This window comes from Kogia breviceps, chromosome 14 (genome assembly GCF_026419965.1).
Source record: "Kogia breviceps isolate mKogBre1 chromosome 14, mKogBre1 haplotype 1, whole genome shotgun sequence".
In the NCBI taxonomy this organism is placed as follows: Eukaryota; Metazoa; Chordata; class Mammalia; order Artiodactyla; family Physeteridae; genus Kogia; species Kogia breviceps.
Window position 1 is genome coordinate 18,439,690 of NC_081323.1, and position 22,668 is coordinate 18,462,357.

Here is a 22,668-nt window from a genome sequence, read left to right on the forward strand (position 1 = left end):
CTTCAGCTTCCACGCGGGGAGAAGCGGGAGCGGCGCCCGCGCATGCGCCCGGGGTAAGGTCCGCTCTCTGCGACGTCAGGGGGCTTGCGCCCGCACGAAAGCCCCGCCCCCCGGGCGCCAGAGGCGACCTGGGCGGGGGGCCTCCGGCCACGCCCCCAGCCGAGCCGAGCGGGGCCGAGCGGAACCGAGCGCCTCCGAGTGCGGCCGAGCCGAGCCGAGCGGCCCGGAGTCGGTTGGTGCAGCTGCGTCCCCGCCGCCCAGCAGTCCGCGGCTCCGGCGTCGCCGCCGCCGCCGCCGCCGCCGCCGCCGCTGCGGGGCCTGCGCCGGCCGGCCGCCCACCCGCCCGCCGGGAGGGAGTCCCGGAGCGCGGGGAGAGCAGCCCGGCCGCGGGCGCCCCCGCCGCTGCCGCTGCCAGGTGAGCGCCCGCCGCGGCCCGCCGGCCCCGTGTGCCCCCGCGACTGTCAGTCCCCGTGTGTGTGTGTGTCTCCTCCTGTCAGCCCCCTGTGTCTGCGCGAGCTCCTCCCACCACACCTGGCCCCCGGCCCTGCCCGCAGTATCCGCCACCCCCTCCCGCCGGCTGCCCCGGGTCTTTCTGTCAGCCGCCAGCACCCCCTGGTTGGGACGCTCCGCCCCTTCCCCCCGAAGCCCCTCCCTCCGCCCCATCTGTCATCAACCCCCACCCCCCCGACCTAGCTGCTGGCTCGGGCACCCTGGAGGCGTGAGGGTGCCGCCGCCGCCACTCCCGGGGGTCCGAGTAGCCCCCGCGGGCCACACGGCTGCAACGTGGGGGTTGTGGCTGGGCAGTGGGGGTGTCCGCAGATGCCCGCCGGACCATGTGAGGGTGCGTGTCCCCGTGTGCGCCGGCTGTGAGCACTGCGTGTGCGCCCGAGCGCCGGGAGGGGAGCGCGGGGGGCGGCCTGACCAAAGTGGGGCGGAGATGCCGGGCGGCCGAGAGCCACTTGCTCTAAGTCCCTCGGGCCGGCTGCGTCCTGCGGGGATGGGGGCAGCCCCAGGCTCTGGTCCGCTCGGCCAGGGAGGCACTCGGGGTGCAGTAGACTCCTCCATCCTGGGACCGGTATTTGCCCTCGAGAAGGCAGCGAAGCTGGGCTCTGGCTCCCCTGATGCCGCAGGTGGCATGTGAGCAGAGTTTGGGGGCTTGCTAAATCTTCCCAGTTTGGGATTTCCATTCAGAGAAGCCTGTCGGGAGTGATTGAGGAGTGGGTGGGATGAGGAGCTTAGGTGGAAAGGGTTTTGAGAGCTTGAGTCATTTTGAGTTGCGTGGTTTGCATTTCTGAGCAGTGATTGCCCTGGGCTTTTGCCCTGCGAGAAAATGTTATGCGGGGGGGGGGGAGGGGGGCGTAGGGGAGGAGGGACGGCACACTCCTTTCCGTCTTTATCTGTGTCATGTGGACGTATAGTATGTTTATTCATGAGACCTTCACACATCCTCAATTTTAAGAAGGATTACAGTAGTTTCCATTTATATATGCTCTTGTATGCTGTTATCTTGATGTTCTTTATTTGCAGTAACTTCGTATTGCATATTTCAAAACTAAGAGAAAATGCGTCCTAAAACAATTGGTATTTTGCCGGATAATTCTCAACCACGGGGAAAGAGCCAAAAGCGCACTTCACTAGCTGGAACAACTTATTCGGGCTTAATTTGTTTCTAAGAGACATACAGTGGAAAAATCCAGAAGCGGCATCGTCGTAGCTAAGAGTGTTAGGAAATTAATGAAAAGAGCCCTTCTATTGCTGCCTTGGAAAGATGGTATCAAAGTTGCTGTAGAGGACAGAGCTGCTATGTAATGATAAACATATTAACCAAGTTGGTTTTGTGACCTTGATACATTGCGTGGCGCTTGATTTGTACAATGCTTCATAACAGGAAAACATTGCATGGGAAGCAGGGTAATTTGGGGAGAAAATGGTCCCCATTTTTTTTTTTTGGTCATATTTAAGATTTCAGACTAGGGTAGTCTCATGTGGGAGTGGGTTTTTTTCTTTTCTAAGATAACATCAAAAATTACAAAAATAACTCATGTTTAAGGCAGAAAACTAGGGAAAAAAACCCTAAGAAAAGCATAAGAAAAAACCCGCCATCCCACAAACCATAGTTTGGTATTTATCCCGTTAATCTTTTGTTCCCATATGTAAGTATTTTTTTTTCTTACAGAAATGCTGCTGTACCATAAGATTGTTTTATTGTCTGCTTTTTTACACTTATAAATAGATGGTGAGAGGTATGTCTTGTTTTTATAAGAACTTGTTCCTTTTTTGAGCCTTTTGAAAAGGAGATTAGGTCCTTTGCTTAGAGAGCTCCAACAACTTCACATCTTAAAGTAAAATCTGAAGTCCTTGCCGTGGTCTACGAGGCTACCTCTCTGTCCTCACTTCCAGCCTTGCCAGACAGATCTTTTTGCTATTCCTTAAAAACTTAAAGCGTGCGCCAGCCTCAGCGCCTTTGCATTTGCTATTGCGTTGGCTTGGAACTCTGTTCCCTGGATACCATCGTTCTTCCCTCAGGCTCTGCTCCAGTGTAACCTTTTAAGGCCTTTCCCTGACCACTCTGTGGAGGATACACCCCATTCCCCTGTCCTTAACCAACCTTACTTTTCTTCATGGCACTTACCACCACTTGGCAAATACCTATTTATTTGTTGGTTTATTGTCTCTTTCCCTAGATTAATCTGGAAGTGTGAGGCTTTTTTCACTGGTGTATTTTCAGGGCCCAGAACAGGATGCACCTGACCCATTTTGGGGCTTAATCAATATTTGTTGAATGAATGAATGCTTATTACCCATCCATGCATGTAACCTTCCTGGTAGTCTCCTAGGCTTTTATTTTATTTATTTATTTTTTTAACATCTTTATTGGAGTATAATTGTTTTACAATGGTGTGTTAGTTTCTGCTGTATAACAAAGTGAATCAGCTATACATATACATGTATCCCCATATCCCCTTCCTCTTGGGTCTCCCTCCCACCCTCCCTATCCCATCCCTCTAGGTGGTCACACAGCACTGAGCTGATCTCCCTGTGCTATGCGGCTGCTTCCCACTAGCTATCTGTTTTACGTTTGGTAGTGTGTATTTGTCAATGCTACTCTCTCACTTCGTCCCAGCTTACCCTGCCCCCTCCCCGTGTCCTCAGATCCATTCTCTACATCTGCGTCTTTATTCCTGTCCTGCCTGTAGGTTCATGAGAACCATTTTTTTTTTCCTCCTAGGCTTTTAGATTGCTATATTATGAAGTGGGATAACAATCCTTTAAAAGTCAGGATAGTCCTCTCCTTTACATATCTGAGGAGAAGAATTTTACAAAGTGAGGCTTATGATCGTAAAAAGAATTACAATCTTGATTTAACTTGAACAGTTGAGGGAAGGAACAGTTTTGGCAAATGTTACTGACTCTCCTTCTTATGCATTATACCTTGTGTTACATTGGAAATCTTCGAAACGTATAAAGTATCTCAGTTGTGTTTACTGCTATGATTTCAGTGTGGTAGTTCGTAGTGATAGTATTAGCCTCAAGAGGATAGTGAGTTTTCTGTGTCAACAGATACCCAGAGATATAATTACAGCTTTAATGCATTTTCATTTGAGGAGTAGCTGTTATATTTACTTATTTTCCTGGCAGTTTTATCCTTTTCAATTCCCTGGTTATCAGTTTTTGGATGGCCTAGCAGGTAACTTAAGTTTTTTTTTTTAAAACATTTTAAAATAAATCCTTGATCTCTTGAGCATTTTACAACTCTCATGTGACTCTTGAACTGTTTGAAAGTACGAGCTTCATCTTTCAGGATGAAATGACATCTGTAGTAGAACATATAATTGCATTTTCATTATAAGAAAGGGAAAAATTGTATATTGGGGTAGAATTTTTACAGAGAGAATATAGTGTGAGTGTAAGCTTTCTAAAAGCTTAAATTTCAAGTAGGCAATCTTTAATTCCAGTGAGTTTTTGAAAAGAATCCTTGCTTTTTGCTCTAAAGGAAAAGAATTCCTTTGAACACAATCCAGACCTTCAGAATCTTTTTTCTTATGCCTCAAACATATGAGAACTTGGGGAAAAAAAATCCTAAATGAAAAATTTTATTCTTTTAAGGCCTAAAGGGAATGTGTTAAGAATTAATTTTTCTTTGTTCCATGGGCATTTATCAAGCACATAGTTGGGGCAGTTCTGTGTGGTTTTGTACGGGCTACATTACCACGTTACGTTTTAGATTACCGACCTGATTTGTTATTACTTCTTCTCTTTTCTCGCTTGGCTACCTCCCTTCTCTCATCATAGTCTCTTCCTAAGTGATCTCATCCATTCCCAGGGCTTGATTACCCTCTGGATGCAGATGACTACCTCAGTAACACCTCCCTCCTGGACCCTTCTTTGGTTCTAGACTTACATTTTTACCTACCGCCCCCCTTCTCTCTCTCCTGGCAGCCTCACAGTGATCTCAAACTTCACATGTCCAAAATTGATTGCTCAATCTCCCTCTCAAACTTCCAAATTTGTATTCCTCATTCTTGACCCCTCTCCCCTCTCTCATCCAGCTTTCCCCTGCCCTGAGCCTTCCCTGTCTCAATGTCATTACTGTCCATTCATCGTTTCGCCAGAGACCTGAAAGTCGACCTGGATTTTTCCGGATTCCTCACCCTACCTCCAGTCTGTCGGCGTGGCCTGTCGGCCTAGCTTCCAGATACTTCAGATCCTCCCTTCCCTCTGTCCTCCTAATCCAGCCACCGTCTTCTCTCAGCTGGATGACTGTCCCTGCCTGTCACCTGGTCTCCCAGCATCCACTCCTGCTTTCTCTAACCCGTTCTCCTGCCAGCAGCCAGTGAGCCTAACAGCTCCTGTCACCCCGCTCACCCACTGCCCACTTTGAGGTTTCCCACTGCCCTCAGACCCACGTGCACACTTACTCAGGTGCCAGCCTCTGTCTCCTCTCTGCTCTGCTCCTCGCTCGCTGCACTCCTGTCAGGTGGGAACATCATCGGTTCCTCTCAATGCCAAGTTCTTCTCCTCTTCTGTACAGCCCTTGCCTCTGCCCGGCATTTTTCCCCTGACTCTTCTTGTGGAAGGTCCTTCTCTGGGCTCAGCAAAAATGTCCCCCCTCAGAGGAGCTTCTTCCCTGATCACCCCTTTACAGTAGCTTCCTCCCCATTGTCCCCCTCTCAGTATGTGTGGTGTGCATTTCCTGCTAGCACTTCACTAAAATTCCAAGTATTTCATTCATATGTTTGTTTCCTTCTTTGTCGTCTACTCCAGTAGACTGCAAGCCCAAGAGGGCAGGGACAGCCTTGGCCTGTTTATGGTCCAGTCTGGGCACCGTGCTCTGCCTAGACTCCACCAGCAGCAGGTCCCCAAGCACCTTCTGAATGATAAGAATTATTATAACAGCTAACCTTTCTTGAGATTATGTGCCAGGTCCGTGGCTAAGTGTGTTCGTGCATTATCTCTAAATCTCTGGGAGAAACTACTAAGGTGGTGATGGTTATTATATTATCATTATATTATTATATTACCATCATATTATCATTTGGGGGGTTTTTTTGTTTAAAAAAATTGAGCTTAGAGAAGTAATTTTTTAAATATGGCAGCTAAGAAAGTGGTGGAGCTAGAATTTGGATCTGTATGATCTGACTGTAGAATTCATTGCTTCCCTTTGATTCATTGCTGCTTTCTGATATGAATGTAGGAATGAGTGAATGAATGTGGAATATGTGGTGATATTAATATTGGGTGGTTCCTCATGTTTGTGTTTCTGAGCATATATTAGAGTATTAAAAAAAATGCTTGGGTTAGGGTGGTGCATATCCTGGGGAGTTTCTGTTGATAACCACTGTGCCAAAGCACAGAGATTAGTTTGTGTTTTATTTTTACCTTTGCCACTTTCTAGCTGCAGGCTCTTGGGCAAATTCCTTAACATGTCTAAGTCTGTTTTTTTCAGCTGGAAATAGAGGAAAAATAATAGTTTTTATCTCACAGGGTCATTGTGAGTAACATAATTATATACAAAAAACAGTCCATGTTAGCTATCAATATTAATATTATAAGGAGGAAAAAATAGTTAGGAAAAGACTTTTAGCCCCATCAACAAACTAGAGTTTGGTTAAGAATGAAAGACAGAAACCATAACTAACAGTAGTGTTTCACTCACTCTGGCTTTGAGTTTATAAAAATTATCAGGGAATTAACTATTTGGCTTGGGATTTATAATCATTCTATTGATGTATGCAACTTTATGTTTGTATTTAAACTTGTTCAATGCTTGTAGGTAGGATAGTTTTGTTTTCTTCTTCTTCTTTTTAAACTCTTCCCAATCTTAAAAAGATTCTCAGGGTAGAGGGATCCTTTGAGAGGCTGGCTCTTTTTTCCCCCATTCACCACCATTACAGCTTACTTCAGCTATGATTAACACCAGGGAGTTTACTTCAAATCACCAAGCAAACAGTAGGCCCTGCACAGGCATGGATGGGCTTGGCAGCCCTTACGATGGAATATCTGGGCACAGTTGCATTTTCTGGTGGGATGGCTTAAGAGCAAGTGCCAGTCTGATGACTTCCATCATCTTTGTGAAACAGAAGGTGAGGTTGTCCTCTAAGAGTAAGAGGGAAGAGGTCAGAGGACAAACAAGGAGATTTGACATACAGTTGAGGTCAGGAAGAGGAAGAGTGAACTTGGGGCAACGTCCATGACCTCTCGGCAGTATGCAGGGCTCCGTTGAGGTAGGAGACCATGGATTGGTCAGGGTGCCAGGAGCATTCATCTGCCTGGGTTTAGGAGCAAAGAAGACATATAGCTGGACTGAGCCAGGGTTGAGTTTTGCTGGGCGTGAGCAGCGGAAGGACAGTGGAGCAGAGGAACTGAGGGTGTTGGGCAGGGAGTGATTAACACGAGCAGGAAGGGGGTCTCTGCTGCACGTGGATGAGAAAAGGACCAGAGGTGTGGATGAAATCAAGCAATGGATGTCTTGGAGCGATGGAGTAATAGGAGGATGTGGTTAGAGAGTGACAAGTGAGTGGAAGATTTCAGAGTTGGAGCAATTAATTACTGGACATGACAGGCGCCTGGGTTTTGCCACAGACGTAAGTGGCTGAAGTGAAGCAAACTCAGTGAAGGAGGTCAAGTAACTGAGGCTGGAGTGTTGTTTGAGTCATCCATGAGGTTATCCAAGCCATCGAAAGGGTGGCGGGACATTTGGGGTGGAGAGAAGGAAGGCGTGCCAAATCTTCAGTGAATGACATACCGACAATGAGAAGAGGTGTGATGACCAGCCTGCAGGAGCTGCAGAAGATCAGGGCATTGGCAGAGCAGTGACCTGGCTGGAAGCTTTGTTGGTTGCAAGGTCTCTTTGGAAGAAGTTGGCCTTGGCCCAGGTTCGTTATGCTTCTAAAGGACTCCCAATTCTAGGTGGGCAGCATGGATGGCATATAGATTTGTGTTTCTAACCTGGTCATGGAAATCATCTGAGGGTCTGTGTTAAAAACACATATTCCAGGGCTCCACCCCAGGCCCACTGAATTAGAATTTCTAGGAGAGGAGTCTGAGAATGTGCATTTTAACACTCCACCCTCCACACACACACCTGGTAGTTTTTTATAATTAGGCAAGTTTGGGAAATGTGGCTGTAGTGGGTAAGAACACGGGGTCTGGAGGCCGACTGCCTGGGTCTGAAGTGAGGCTGGTGAGAGAGAGCCTTAGCCGGTGACTCTTAATAGCTTGCCTTTCCAGGTCTAGCTGATACCAGATGCACTGAATTAGACCCTCCATTAGAGGCAAACCCCCTGACGAAAGCAGGAAGAGACAGCTGGTGATGACAGAGACAAAAACTCTCCACAAAATAATTCAAAGTACAGCAGTTTGGGGACATTCATAGAGGAAACAGTCTTGTTTGCCTCTGTGGTCTCCAAATACATTAATTAATCATAATTGCTATCCAGTTCAGCAGGAATAGGTCAAATTATGGTTTGGTTAGTTCAGAAAGGTTGAGAAGGAAGTGATGCGATTGAATTTAGAAAGCTTTCTGTTCTAATCTTGCATGTTTTAGTGCTTCAGTTATCAGTACAATTAACTTATGTGACGCAATTCTGTCTCTGAAGATACTGGATTAAAAAACCCTTTACTCAATGACAAGGCAAAGACAAGAGCAGTTATTATCCCTGAGGGGCTGTGAACATGCCTAGATACTTAATATCATGATACCAGCAACCCTACCACCCCCCCCCCCATTCTCCCTATTTTTATGAAGAAAATTCTGTTTGTTTCCATGACAAGGAAAAGGAATCCTGCAAGAGAATAGCTGCTAGGGAGGGAACTTGGAATTCACCATCCTGGGCTGACCACTTAGAATCCCTTGTTGCTGGTGAGGGGGGTTTGAGTTGAGTGTTTGGAATATTAAACTATACTTACCACCTGTTTTGTCATGCCCAAACACTAAAGCTTTGGAAAAACAATGTTGTTACCCTGCTAGAAGTGGTTGCTTTGGACCTTGAGCCTGAAACTTGAATTGCTCAATTGTGTGCTCCGTTCCTTATTTCCAGACTGAGGAGTCTGGCTTTCAAACTGGTGAACTGGATGTCAAACATGGCATAGCATCTTGGCTATATTCCTGTCACTTATCACGTCCTTCCATGCGCTGTCTCATCTCCCTGCTGAACTGCAGACAGCCATTCGAATGCACATCTTGAGACCAGTGGAGGTTTAGCAATGCCAGCTCCACCAGAGCTTTCTGTTTGCAAGTTGAGATTAACTAATTCCCTTTTAGGAAAAAAACCCCAACAAACAGGAATTTAGAGTATTTCTACCTTGTAGAAAAACACTTTCTCTAAAGCTGAGAAATACTGACAGAGGCCAAAAAGGATTTTAATGATACTAACATGTTCTCTATTGTCACACTTTCCTGTCCTCCAGAGCTCGGGAACCCTTGAAGGCTCTGCTGTGTTTTGGTGCCCTTTACAGCATCTGAATCACTAAGAGTATTTCAGTTTGTGAAGCGTTTGTAGGCCTGCCTTGAACTAGGCACCTTGGTATTAAAAAAGAAGGTCTCTGGTCTCCAGGAACTTTTTGATTTTTTTTTTAAGTTAGACAAGGTGTATTTAAATCTCTAACCTCAAGCAGACCATGCAGTGTGCTGCAAAGGAGGTATAATCAAAATGTGGGATCACAGCAAAAGAGAGGTTATTTCTGGTGGTGGGTAGAGGTGGCAAGAGGGGGTTGGAGGATGCTTTCAGGGAATGTTTGTAATCAGACTGGATCTTGAAAGTTGGATAGAATTTTGAACTATTTTTTATATTCTCTGTTTACTGAGGCATCATTTATTTAAGCAAGACTATAGAAATATTTCAGTGCTTAATGAATTAGCATTCAGTTATCTAAATGACTCACTCATCCAGAATGCCTCACGCCTTAATTATTTTGGATAACTTGTCTCTGTAAGTAAAATATGAAGTATTAAGGAATGTATGATGGAGAAGGGCTTTTATGGAAGCCCTTAAAGGTAATCTTGGAATCACAGTGGATATCTCAAATCCCTGAAGAAATGGAAATACAGTGCTGTGGTGGTGACTAGACAATCACAATGACAATGGAAGGCATATGTTTGGATGTGTGGTTTAGGAACTGGGGGAAGATGGAGCTCTAAGTGATACCGGTGAGAACTTCATAGGAAAGGAATAGTCTGCTGGGTTAGGAGGCCTCTTGAACACCATGATAAACTGAAGGCGGCCAGCTGCTTCTTGTTCTCCCTTGCTCTAGCATGGCTGAGCACACGGGGTTTTACAGGAAGGCTGTGAAGCCATGCCCAGAATTTCTCTTCCTGCCCCAAGCCTCTGTGTTCCTTGTTGCTGGGCTTGTCCTGCCTCAGACCTGCATCTTCGTGCCACAGATTCTGTCGTGTTGATGTGTATCCTTCTGGGTGAATCCACATTCCTTTAGCAAGCCCATTTCTTGCCACGGTAAGTTAGCGACAGCTGGACCATTGTACCAGCCTTGCAAATGGTTATATTATGCCAGAGACCTTGCAGTTTTTTCTTTCCCACAAGAAGACTCTCTTTTCAGTCTCCCGCTTGCTCCATCAAGCCAACACTTAATTTTCTAGGAAGCTGAAAAACATACAACTTGCTACCTTTTGTGCTGAAATGGGGCCCTGGCTCAGAATTCTGATCCCTTTGGGAATCAACACATACAGTTTTGAAAAGATAGTATTTTTTGCTTATTCCTGATGATGCCAGTAGCATTTTAAAAGCCAAGAAATTTGGCAATGCTGTATGTCCCAATCTACCATGCAGGTGACTAAAGCAACTCTAAGAAAATGAATTCAGTTACTCACCAGTAATGTACTTTTTATGTGTCTGCTGTGTGTCAGGTACTGTGCTAGACACTGTGGGGAGCAAGGCAGATGTCTCCCTCTGGCCTCATATCACTGACAGTCTGGCAGCTCCATGGCCAGGAAGCCACCATAGCTTTGTAGCGTAACGGTAGGTGGAGGTGGAAAGGCCTGGTGTCTAGTCCTGCTTTTGCCTTTTATCAATTACATGATGTTAGGCATTTGTCCCTCTTTTCTGTCAACTGGACTAAAATACCTTTTAAAAAGATTTATAAGAGTTTTACTATACTTAAATGACAGTACATAAATAAGAGTTTTGAAAAGGTCAAGTTACTATATATGCAAATATAGGTGGGGGTAATCAGCTTTGTTCAGTAGGAATAGCTAATGGAGAGTTTCCACTACTCCATGGCTTCAGAGAATCACCAAATATAATATTTGGACTATATATTATTAATATTTCACTAATTCTAATGTTTATTAATAATAAATAAGAAAACCAGCGATTTTTTGGTGCCTGGAGTTAATACAGACTACTTAGTCATCCCTAAAGAACTATAGATTTAATACATACTAGCAGTATTTCAGAAAGCAATATGTGCTTCTAGATATTTAGTATATAACTACAACAATGTATATATGATAGTGCTAATAATCTAATATATACCATGGAATTATAGTACAGTAAGACAAAAATGTATCTGAATAATAATCATAATAAAATAAAAAGTGTCCCTTGTAAGTAGTAGAAGATACTTTTAGTATTTGCAGATTTTGATAAAGAGTTTTGAACTGCATGGGTCCTTTTTGGTTCTGACCTTCTGTTGTTTTTATGGTCCCCTTATACCTGTCACTGAAGAACTAAGACCTTTCATTGTAGATATTTTCTGTAGCAACCTAGACATGACCCTTAGTTTTTCTGAGCCTCAAATTACTCATAAAATGTGGCCTTTTCTTGGCCACACTAACTTCACAGGGTTGTTGAGACATTCAAGTTGGAACTGATATGCTACTTTCAGTGTGAGGGTCCCCATTTGGTTGTAGGGATAGTGGTCAGGTAATTCTGGCAAGTGAATGCCCCGGAAGGGCTGTGTCTTGATTTACAGCCCAGCCCTTGTTCAAGTTTCCTGATTCTTCTTCATCACAATTCAGTGCCTTCTACATCCTTTTGTCCCATTCACATTTAAAAGCATTTCGGGGACTTTCCTGGTGGCGCAGTGGTTAAGAATCCACCTGCCAATGCAGGGGACATGGGTTTGAGCTCTGGTCTGGGAAGATCCCACATGCCATGGAGCAACTAAGCCTGGGTGCCACAACTACTGAGCCTGCATGCCACAACTACTGAAGCCCGCGTGCCTAGAGCCCATGCTCTGCAACAAAGAGAAGCCACTGCAATGAGAAGCCCGCGCACCGCAATGAAGAGTAGCCCCCGCTCACCACAACTAGAGAAAGCCCACACGTGGCAATGAAGACCCAACACAGCCAAAAATAAATAAATTAATAAAAGCATTTCATTTTGTAACACCCAGTTGGTCGTTAGCCAACATTTATGGAGCTTCTGCTATGTGTCAGGCATTGTGTAGGGTGCGGTGGATGTAGAGATGAGAGGGCCGGACCCTGATTCTAGAGTGCCTGTTTAAGTCCAAGACTGCACATCAACTCTGGTGTTCTCTTCCGATTTCAGACTTGCCAGCCCCTACAATCATGTGAGCCAGTTCCTTAAAATAAATTGCTTAATTTGCATGTGTACACACACACACACACACACACACACACACACACACACACACACACACACACACACACACACACACACACACACATCCTCTTGGTTCTGTTTTCCTGGAGAACCAAGACTGATATGGTACTCAATAAATACTGTCATTATCAATGCAGAAAGAGGTGGAACAAGTGTGGTAAGCAAGATGCTTAGTGGTTTGGTTTTAGCCGTGTTGAATTTGAGGTGCCCATGGAATCCATGGGGAGATACCAGCAGGCAAATGTAACCAGGGTGTGGAGAGATCACATGAGTGGTCTGGACTGAAGGGATGTAAATTTGGAAGTCACCAGTCTATAGCTGTCAGTTGAAGCTATGTTTGTGGGTGATTTCAGAAAGAGAGAACAGAGTTTGTAAGGTAAGGTGAGGTATTGAAATGGAACCCTAGGAAACACTAACATTTAGGGGAGAGGCAGAGGAAGAGGAGCCAGTAAAGGAAACCAAGAAGGAGCAGACAGAGAGGAGGAAGATCAGGAGAGAGTGGATCATGGAAATCATGGCAAGGGAGAATTTCAAGAGTGCAGCACTGTCAAGTCCCATATAAAGGTCGAGAGAAATGTTGCTGTCTGTCCATTGAACCTAGCTCTTAGGGGGTATCATTAGAGGTGACTGTTTCATTGTCATAATTCATTACAGTGGGTGGAATAGAGGACCTGGGGTGATGAAGTGGAGATGCATGTTTGCTGCTGCTGCTTCTTAAGGAGCTCAGTTATGACGTATGAGGAGAAGAAGGGGCTGTGAACTTCCTGAGGAAGGGATGATTTTAGGATGTGAGGGGTTCTAGCACGTTCAGAGGCTGAAGAAACAGAGCTAGAAGAAAGGAGGAAGGGAGAGAAAGGACAAACGATTGATCAAGGTTTCCTCCATGGATAGAGGGATGTGCACAGGGTCAGTAGTTTTAACAGAGGAGGGATGCCTCTTTCACTTGGTATGGAAAGTGGAAAGGCTATTTGGGGATACAGATATGTCTATAGAAGCTAGGGGGCTGGAAGTTTTGCCCTCATAAAAGCTTCTATTTTCTTTGTAAAGTGGACCTCTGGCAACATCTGATAGCCAAGGGGAGAGGGTGTAGTAAGGTCTCTGAAGACAGAGGTGAAGGTATAAAATTACTGCTATGAGACTTGAAAGTGGAGGCTGATTATTGTTCCCCATTGTCTATTGAATGAAAGTTATACTCCGCAGTCTGATGTTTATAAAGTCCTCCAGTCTGCCTTTAACCAATTCTGCCAGACTCCCTATCTTTCCTTGTTTGATTCCAGCACCCTTGTGTACTTTAGCCGAGAGTGTCTCTTGTAGCACTGGAGTGTGGCTTTGCGAGGCTGGATGCTGCAGGGGAGCCGCCAGTGGACTATGAGTCAGGAGTCCTGTGGTCCAGTCGTGGTTTCTCCGTTTACTAGCGATGGGACATTAGACACACCTAACTTCCCTCAGTCCGTTTCTTCATTTGTAAACTGTTAATTATAACAACACCAATGATAAGTGATGATGATGGTTGTGTTAGATGAGAAAACGTATTTTAAAGTATTTTGAAGAGGATAAGGAGTATATAAATGGAGCTGGTGTCATCAGGCCATGAATAATCCTAGAGCCAGGCATTTGTATAACCTTTCTTCTTTACCACTAGAGTCCTGTCCCCTTCTCTTCAACTATCTAAAAGCCTGTATTACATAGAGAAATGCTAGCTCCTGTAACAGGTAAACCTGCTGAAATCTCAGTGGCTTAAAACATTTTCATGCTCATTTCAAATCCAATCAGCCATGGGAGTGGTGGGCGGGGGGGCCCAGACTGGTGGATGCTCTGCTGTCTTCAAACCATGGTTTCCATGGTTGCCCTGGGTATCCATGTCCAGGCAGCAGGGTAGGGGAAGAGAAAGGATGATTGGGAGGCTTTGATGCATCAGGCCTAGGATGGGAGCTGGTGACTAAGGCCAAAGGAGAGATGATTGAGAGGAGGCATTTACTGGATGGAGATAATTTGGGGTGTGTGGGTTTTAGTGTGCACAGATGGGTGGAGGGGGCTGAAAAGAGTGAGGCAGGACCTGTGGAGCCTAGGACAGAATGGAGAGGCCATTCCTCCTGCCTTGAGAGACAGAGCTGGGGAAGGGGGAAGGGCTGAGGGGCCCAGGACTGTTCCCCATGGAGGCAGAGCACCACAAAGGTAGGAGAGAGGCCCCCAGGGCGGGGGGAGACAGGTGGGTGAGAACCCGGGTGCCTACACACCTTCTGAGATGAGCTTCTTAACAGCTGGGGAGGCAGACCCTGTGAGGTGGTGCCTTGACAAGAGACAATTAATAGGCAGCAGAGAAATGAGCTAGGACTTGAGGTTTTTGACATCAGAGCCCCTGGCAGTGAGAGCCAGGAAATATCCCACCTGGAGAACCAGAGAACCTGGACTCTGAAGTAGGCTTGAGGGGAACCCCTGGGGTCGGGGAGGGGAGCACCTCTGTGGTGGCTGTTCCTTTATAGGTGATTCACCCTTTGGCTGCTTGGGTTGGAGGAGGGAGGGCAAGAGAGGAGCATTCCAGGCAGGGGGAGCAGCCTGAGCAAAGATCCTAAGGCAGAAAAGTGCTTAGAGGGTTTGGGGACTGAACGGAGGCCAGCCTGGTCCATGCTGAGCGAGAGGGAGGGTGCGGGAGAAGGTGCTGGGGAGGGAAGCAGGGCCCAGGTCGCACAAGCGTGTACAGGCCATGGCCAGGGGGTGAGATTTTATTCTAAGGGAAGCAGGAGACCGTTGTACACTTTGCGTGGGGGCAAGATGGTCTGATTTATAGCTTTAAAAGACTACTCTGGCTGTTGTATGGTGAATGGGTGGAAGGGAGGTCACAGGGTATATTGGATGCGGTGGGTAAGGGAAAAGGAGGAATTCAAGACGGAAAGTGAGTCTGGAGCTCAGAGCAGAGGTTCAGGCTGGCAAAGAAAATTTGATGCTGTATTTCCTGTTAGCTCCCTCCCTGTTCTCAGCCAAGCTTCCTGTGAGTAGCCTTATCCACAGTCTCTACTTCCTCACCTCCTCAGCTCAAGCTCCTGTGCTCTGGCCTCTGTCGCTGCCACTTCCCTGAAATGTCTAGGGCATAGGGCACTTAAGGCCCTTTATGATTAGCCAAGTCCAGGCCTTTGACCCTCTCCTGGCTTGAGCTGCATCCAGTCACCCTGTGAGCCATTCCTGCCTTGAAATTCTCCTTAGCCTTCCGTCTCTCTGGCCCCTTTGTGGTCCCCAAGTCCTTAGACCAGTTCTGAAATGATAGCATTGCCCAGGCTTCCGACCTTGGTCCTCCTGGATTTCCTCTGTGCCTCTTGGAAAAGAAAGAGCCCTCCCCGCTTTCATCAGGACAATGCCTGCTTGCCTTTCAGCTTCATGTCAGGTGCCCCCACCTTCAGGAAGCCTTCCCTGACCCCTCAGGCTGGGTTAGGTGCCGCTTCTCCTCCATTTCCACTTCTCCTGGAGCATAAAGTGGGTATGGTAGCACTTAGCACCCTGCTTACTTATTAGTCTCCCCAGTCTAACAGTACTGGAAGGATAGGATTACAACAAAATACCCTGTGATCTAGGACAAAGATTGCTTTCTCCAGTTCAGGTGAAAGCCACACTTTATAATGAAGGTATCTACACCTGATTGTATGTCCTTTAGTAGATCATTCATTTCTCACTGGGTCTGAGGGCTGTGAAGTCTGGTATAATGTCTTCTGTGAACAGAAGGAATTCATTTAGCTCCAGAGAATTAGTAATTGTCTCCATCTTCTGAAAGGAAAAAAAACCTGAGAATTTAAGAATATGAATTGCTTCAGAAAAGCTTCCGAAGACCGGCATTGCCTGGTAACTTGGTTCTCCGCTCCCTTGCCCCCACCCCGAAACCTGTCACAGGTGCCTCGCATTTTGAGATTCCACAGTTCTGGGTTTGACATTCCAGCTGCCTCTATGGTGATGAGCACTAACGTTCTTCTGGGCTCAAGTGTGATCGCCTTCAAAGGCGGCACATGGGCTGAATGAAAGATGTGCTTCTGCCTTTCTATCCTTCCCTCCTGCTAACCAGGAGTGAAAAAGGAGAGGTGGGTAGAGACAGCAAAGTATGCACGTCACACATCTGGAATTTCAGTAAGGTTCTGGGTGGTTAATGTCACTAAACTCTCATGCTTCTCTTTCAAATGCCTTTTTCTACCCTTTCTTTCTTTTTGTCGTTTCTCTCAGTTCCAAACCCACTTTATCTTTTTTGGCAGGTAGAACAAAGAAAAGAAAATGTCGAATCACTTTCTTCCCAGTGGCTGGATATTTAGAATCTTTTAAAATTTTTTTCCCTGTGTTTAGTTTTCTGAGACTAACAGAGCAAAAAGCAGAGATGCCTTTGACTAAGTGGAACTCTTAGCTTCATTACTCAAAATAATGCTGCAGGTTGTACTTGTGTTTTTTGGATGTAGTGTTGGGCTGATTATTTTCTAAGAAAAAACACTGTAAGATTGTTATTTATGTTTAAATTTAGAGTTCTTTCAAGTGAAATAAGAATGCCTAAGTGTGTTTAATAAGGGACTAAGTTTGAGTCCCCACATTACTCTCTCGAGGGCTTGCTGTTCTCAGGATGAGAAATGCTTGCACACACACAAACTCCACTGTTTTGATTCCCACTTATGTTTATTTCTGGTGTCCAAACAAGACATTAGGATTGCAGATGCTCAGATAGGAAAGGACACAGGGTTTTCCAGTGTGCCCACCGGTGAGATCCCTTCTTACATGGGGTACCTCTCTGGTAGCCTGAGAACATTCTTCCTCACAAGAAACTACAGTCTTTGACCCTTTGGATTTACTTAGTGAGTCTCTTCCACCACATATAGCATGTTCCACCCTTTAAGTACTTGAAGACAGCTATCTTCCCTTTTATTGCCCAAGCCCTTCTTTATAGACTATGGATTCCTGTTTTCTTCAGGTGTAACCTCCTTCCTTTTTCTACGTAATGTGGTCCTAATAGAGCATCCCATGGTTTTGTTAGCTTTCTCTGGAGGCTCCATCTCTTGTTAAACTTACTCTCAGCTGAAACCCACCCTCGTGGAACCCGCCTCTGAGCGGAGGTTCTAAAACGTCTATTTAACGGAATATTTTTTATCTCAGTGGTCTTACCTAACAGGAAAGCATTTTGTTACATTTGATAATGTTGTAATATACTTTCCCTTAAAAGAAAACAAAGACTTTTAAGTCTTAGGGTGCAGGTAAGATACCAGTAAGGCATGGAATTTGATTTCTCGCCAGAGGAGGCTTAAGCAAGTTCAGTTGGGTCTGATAATAAAGGCTGGCATTGACTGTGCCCTCAGAGCATGCCTGCCACTGTGCCAGGGATTGTTACACATATCATTTAGTTTCATACTCAAAACGACCCTAGTTAATAATGATATCATTAATAGTAGACACTGTTACTGACCTCATTTTAATGGTGAAGAAATGGAGTCTTAGAAAGGTTGGGACTTACGCATGTTTCACATATCATAGTGTGACCCAGACCTTGAGCTCCTCCTATGCCACTATCCCCCCTCTCTGACACCTTTCTGCTGGGTAAAGCTCTGTGTACCACGCCCTTCTCTTGTGCCTCACGTTTAGCTCTCTGGTGTTCTCAATTAAAAAGTAAATTTTAAAAAGAAAGAATTGGATGGTTCTTTGCAACTCACCAGGGCCCCTAGAAGAGTGCTCTGCATATGGTGGGTGCTGGCAGGAGAATTGAGGTTCTTAGTTCTGTGTCTCCAGGGCCAAGAAAAAGAGAACTTAGCCTTGGGATGACTAGGGTCACTTCAGACCCCATAAGTCCATCTTAAACCAGTAAAAGTCTAATGCTGTCCTGGTGGGCTAGGACTAAACCTTTGATTGCCTTTGGGCAGCTGGCTAGCACAGACTAAAGGGGAGAGTATAGTTATTGTCATTAAGGTTGGATCAGCAGCCAGGACTGAATACAGGGATCTGATACCCAGATCAGTCTTGGCTCTGTCTTCCACACTCACCCTCTGTGAGCCTTAGTGTCCTCCTTTCTTGGGAGTTGGGAGGGAGAGAAATGTATGAGGGTAGAAGGGAGCTGTTTACTCCACGTTCTTTTCCCCACTCTTTCAGAGGTTAAAATAGCCCATTTGGTGTTGGAGAGTCAGTTCTTGTGCCCTGTTTCCCAACTCCACACTTGAGACGGTGGCACAGTTGGAAGGATGGGACTTTGGGAAGCTGCTGTTTCCCCTCCCCCAGTCCCTAAGAAATTGGTGAGTTGGACACCATTTTAAACTTGGGGTAAAACTGGAACTCTTTATTTTATTTCTTTTTATTTTTTTTCCCCATATCTCCTGCCTCTTGCATCTCCCTCCCACCCTCTCTATCCCACCCTGCTAGGTGGACACAAAGCACTGAGCTGATCTCCCTGTGCTATGCGGCAGCTTCCCACTAGCTATCTAATTTACATTTGGTAGTGTATATATGTCCATGCCACTCTCTCACTTCTTCCCAGCTTACCCTTCCCCCTCCTCAAGTCTATTCTCTGTGTCTGCATCTTTATTCCTGTCCCGCCTCTAGGTTCTTCAGAACCATTTTTTTTTTTTAGATTCCATATTTGTTAGCATGCGGTATTTGTTTTTCTCTTTCTGACTTACTTCACTCTGTATGACAGACTCTAGGTCCATCCACCTCACTACAAATAACTCAATTATGTTTCTTTTCATGGCTGAGTAATATTCCATTGTATATATATGTGCCACATCTTCTTTATCCATTCATCTGTCGATGGACACTTAGGTTGCTTCCATGTCCTGGCTATTGTAAATAGAGCTGCAGTGAACATTGTGGTACATGACTCTTTTTGAATTATGAAAACTGGAACTCTTTAAGTGAGCCTGGACTGAGGAATTAAAATCTAGGTCTGCCCAGAATCTCACCCCCAATTCACAGGGCCCCAAGGGTTTAGGAACTGATGTTAATTCCCCTGTGGTCTGAGGAGAGGGGCTCAGTTGTAGGACTACTTCAGGCCTAGTGGAGGAGCACAGGCTAGTCCTGCCCGTCAGGTATTTTAGAATCATCAGGTCCTGCCTGTGTGTGCCTCTCAGCCTGAGATGAACTCTGGAACTGCCCATTCTCCCTGTGATTCAATGTATAAATGCTGTAGATGGAATGCTGTCTCTAGGACTTTATTAGTTAGAGTCCCAACAGGAAAAGCTGGTATTCTCAATTTAGGGAAATGATGGGAGAGTTAAAGAGGTGTGGATAGGTGCTCACTTCGGCAGCACATATACTAAAATTGGAACGATACAGAGAAGATTAGCATGGCCCCTGTGCAAGGATGACATGCAAATTTGTGAAGCGTTCCATATTTTTGACGCAAGAGGGAAGAGATGTGGGAACATATGTATATGTATAACTGATTCACTTTGTTATGAAGCAGAAACTAACACACCATCGTAAGGCAATTATACTCCAATGAAGATGTTAAAAAAAATAATAAAATAAAAAAAAGGAAAAAAGAGGTGTGGATAGGATGTAGAGGAAATCTCAAGGGACAGAGCAGGAACCTGGAGTTGTGGTAATGGTGGAACTAATACCACCCCTAGCTGCAGTGAGACAAGTGGATGGAGTGGCCATTAGAAGCCAGAAGAGATTGTCATTTAGAAGAGGTCACCTTGAGAGGAGCAGTGACTTCTGGTTGAGGGATACAGCTGGCAGAAGTAGAATATTCGAATTCCTATCCTCACCCTTCCCTCGCCCTGTGTCCCCACCCCCTTGTTTCCTTCCCTGACCTCTTTCTGGGACTCAGCATTGGACAAACTCAATTAGAAGTCTAGGGCACAGGGGCTTGTTGATGGGATCCATAAAGATCAGTCTGCGGGGGCGGGAGCAAGGTAGGGAAGGGTGGAGAGTGCACCTGGAGAGCAATAGAAAGATACTAGACAGAAGGACCACGCGACTTCACGATGGACAGAACTTGTGTGTGTGCGTGCGTGAGTGTGTGTAGTGCAAGGTGGGAAAAAAGGATAAGGTAAGCATTTCTTACCATAACCACGTGCTAGGTACTTTCTCCTGATCCATTTACCTTGCGGGGTAAGTAGAACTATTTATATGTTATAGATGTGGAAAACTTGAACCCAAATCTGTGTGAAAACTTGAACCCAAATCTCTTGTCCCTAAGTCAGTTCAGTCCTGATGATCCCCATGGTGACAGATGGTAGCCAGATAGCTCTCACATCTGACTTTCTCTGAGCCCATTCCAGAAAGCCACCGTTCATGGCATTGCTGGGAGAACCGGGGGGAACTGTAAAAGAGCTGCTGTGTATTTTTTTTTTCCTTCACATCTGTGAACTTGAAGAGAAGGGGAAAGAGGAGGAAAAAAATTCAACTTGGCATGAACCATGTTAACTGAGATCAAATAAGGTGAAAAGCAAAATAGAATCCAGAAATTTAGTTTTGCTTTTACCCGAAGTTCATGTGCAGCTGCTGTACAAAGTCCTTTTTACTTTCCACGAATGTTAAGCACTGTTCATAACATGAATCTCATTTTCTTTTACTTTTAGTCGTTTATGAAAAATAGCTTTATAAAAGACAAAGAAGCAATTGAACATTAAGCTCCAACTGTGTGTCACCTTTGTGATTTCATTTCTTGCTGATATACAAATTATTACACTTATAAGTTAAAATTATTTTGATTCCTGATACATTCATTGAAAATTATTTATTGAACAGTCAACAGTGAAATTGAAATTTTAAATTTCAAAAAGAGAAATTCTGGGCTTCCCTGGTGGCGCAGTGGTTGAAAGTCTGCCCGCCGATGCAGGGGACACGGGTTCGTGCCCCGGTCCGGGAAGATCTCACATGCTGCGGAGCGGCTGGGCCCGTGAGCCATGGCCGCTGAGCCTGCGCGTCCGGAGCCTGTGCTCCGCAAGGGGAGAGGCCAGACAGTGAGAGGCCCGCCTACCGCAAAAAAAAAAAGAGAAATTCTAACAACCTAGAAAATAAACTTAAAAATTTTTTTTTTCTAGTTTTCATTACATGCATGCATAGATTTTACATGGCTAGAATTGTGCAAGTTTATGTTGTTTTCTTGTCATTAGGTGTATATTTCCATGTTGCTATATAACCTTCATGGATTATTTAAAATAGTTTTTCAATTCACCTTAAACATTCTCCTACTTGTTAGATATTATTTATTTCCCCTGCTTCATGCCATAAAAAGATAGGCGGTTTTGTTGAACATTTAAGTGGTTTATTTACTATTTTTCTTTATAAACATTGTTCATTTGAATCTCCACGCATCTAGTTTCCCCATCCCCTCCCTCTTTTGTTCTTTGTGGCAAAAGGAAAGGAATTGTTATTTTTTTAGGATAATTTCTCAGCAGTGGGATGAGCAACTCTAAAGGTATATCAAGGGACATTAAATAGAGTAGTTCTAAGGGTCAGTGAGAGAAGTAAGATTACAGTTAAAATGAGTTATTAAGTAGAGTTGTTGCTTAAAATGTTAATGTCTAGGTTTGAAAAAGTACTGCTAAAAGAGAAATTTAAATTTACATACAAAATTTAGCTGAAACCCTAAATTGTGATTAAGTTTTAAAAAATTTGTTCCTGGCTAAATATAGTGTAATTCTGAACAAATTTTGTATTTGATTAATGATATTGGCCCCGGTTATCCTGCATCCCTGGAATATAGCACTGGCCCAGGAGTCCTCTGGGCTACTCCCTGGGAAGCATGCATCTCCTCCCTAACCCATTCTGCTCAGCCCAGGGGGGCCTGGCCACTTTCATCTGTGCCCTCTTTACGAAGGTGGAGCCCCCTGGCCAGAGGGGCTTCCTTGTATGGTGCCCTTGCCCTTCCACTTGCCTTCCATCTGCCATATTTCTGCTTTCTGGAACAACAGACAAGTTTCTTCCTCTAGTTGGGAAGCTTTAGAAAATCAGAGAGCAGTTCTGGTTTTCACTCTGTCCTTAGCTTCTGGCATAGTGCCTGGCACATAGCAGATGCTCAAAAACACATTTGCAGAATGAAATGTCTTGAGACAGTCCTTTAAATGTGTGAATACAACCATGATGTCCCCACTTAGTCGCCTCCTCTTTGCGTTTAATGTCCTCTAGGTCAGCCATTCCTCATGAAACACTCTCCGGATCCCTTTCCCTCCCAGTCGGGTTCTCACCATTGTCTGTGACCACAGTTTGCTCTCAGTCACACTTAGAATATGTGGCCAGATCTGCAGCCTGTTCTCCAGAAGTGGTCTGATTTGCAGTAATACAGTCAAGTGTGCACTACTTTTTTTTTCTTTATCAAATTGCTGGTTGCTTACATCTTTTCACGTGATCTGCTGTCAAGCCTGGCCTGCTCCAGGAGGTGCTTGTGCAATTGAGTGTTTCCTTCTAGATTAGTGTCACTTGGGATTTGATGAAGGCTCTTCAGTATCTTCATGTGAGTCATTAGTAAAAGTGAGGAAGAGGGGAGGCCCACGGAAGAGCTCTGGAAACCTCCCTCCACATTGACAGTAATCCCCTAATCCCATGCTTTTTTCAAACAGTGATGTGCATACAGATTACCTGGGGGTTTGGTTAAAATGCAGATTCTGATTCAATAGGTCTGGGTGCACCT

General features: G+C 45.2%; 1 protein-coding gene and 1 non-coding gene across 9 annotated transcripts in view; both read left to right on the plus strand.

The window, feature by feature from the left end:
- Positions 1 to 22,668, plus strand: part of ZHX3 (zinc fingers and homeoboxes 3) — a 139,870-nt gene that overhangs the window by 20,238 nt on the left and 96,964 nt on the right. For 2 of the 8 annotated variants that reach the window (XM_059038594.2, XM_059038596.2), the window contains exon 1: positions 328 to 415. The exons of 3 other annotated variants lie outside the window; for them this stretch is intronic. The gene's annotated coding sequence lies outside the window, so the exon portion shown is untranslated. Of the gene's footprint in view, positions 1 to 327; positions 416 to 678; positions 842 to 986; positions 1,138 to 22,668 lie in introns of those variants that run through there. 3 more of the 8 variants (XM_059038595.2, XM_067012085.1, XM_067012087.1) reach the window with 3 other exon arrangements.
- Positions 19,318 to 19,424, plus strand: LOC131741915 (U6 spliceosomal RNA). The gene has a single exon (XR_009331269.1). It is a non-coding gene; the product is annotated as a U6 spliceosomal RNA (small nuclear RNA).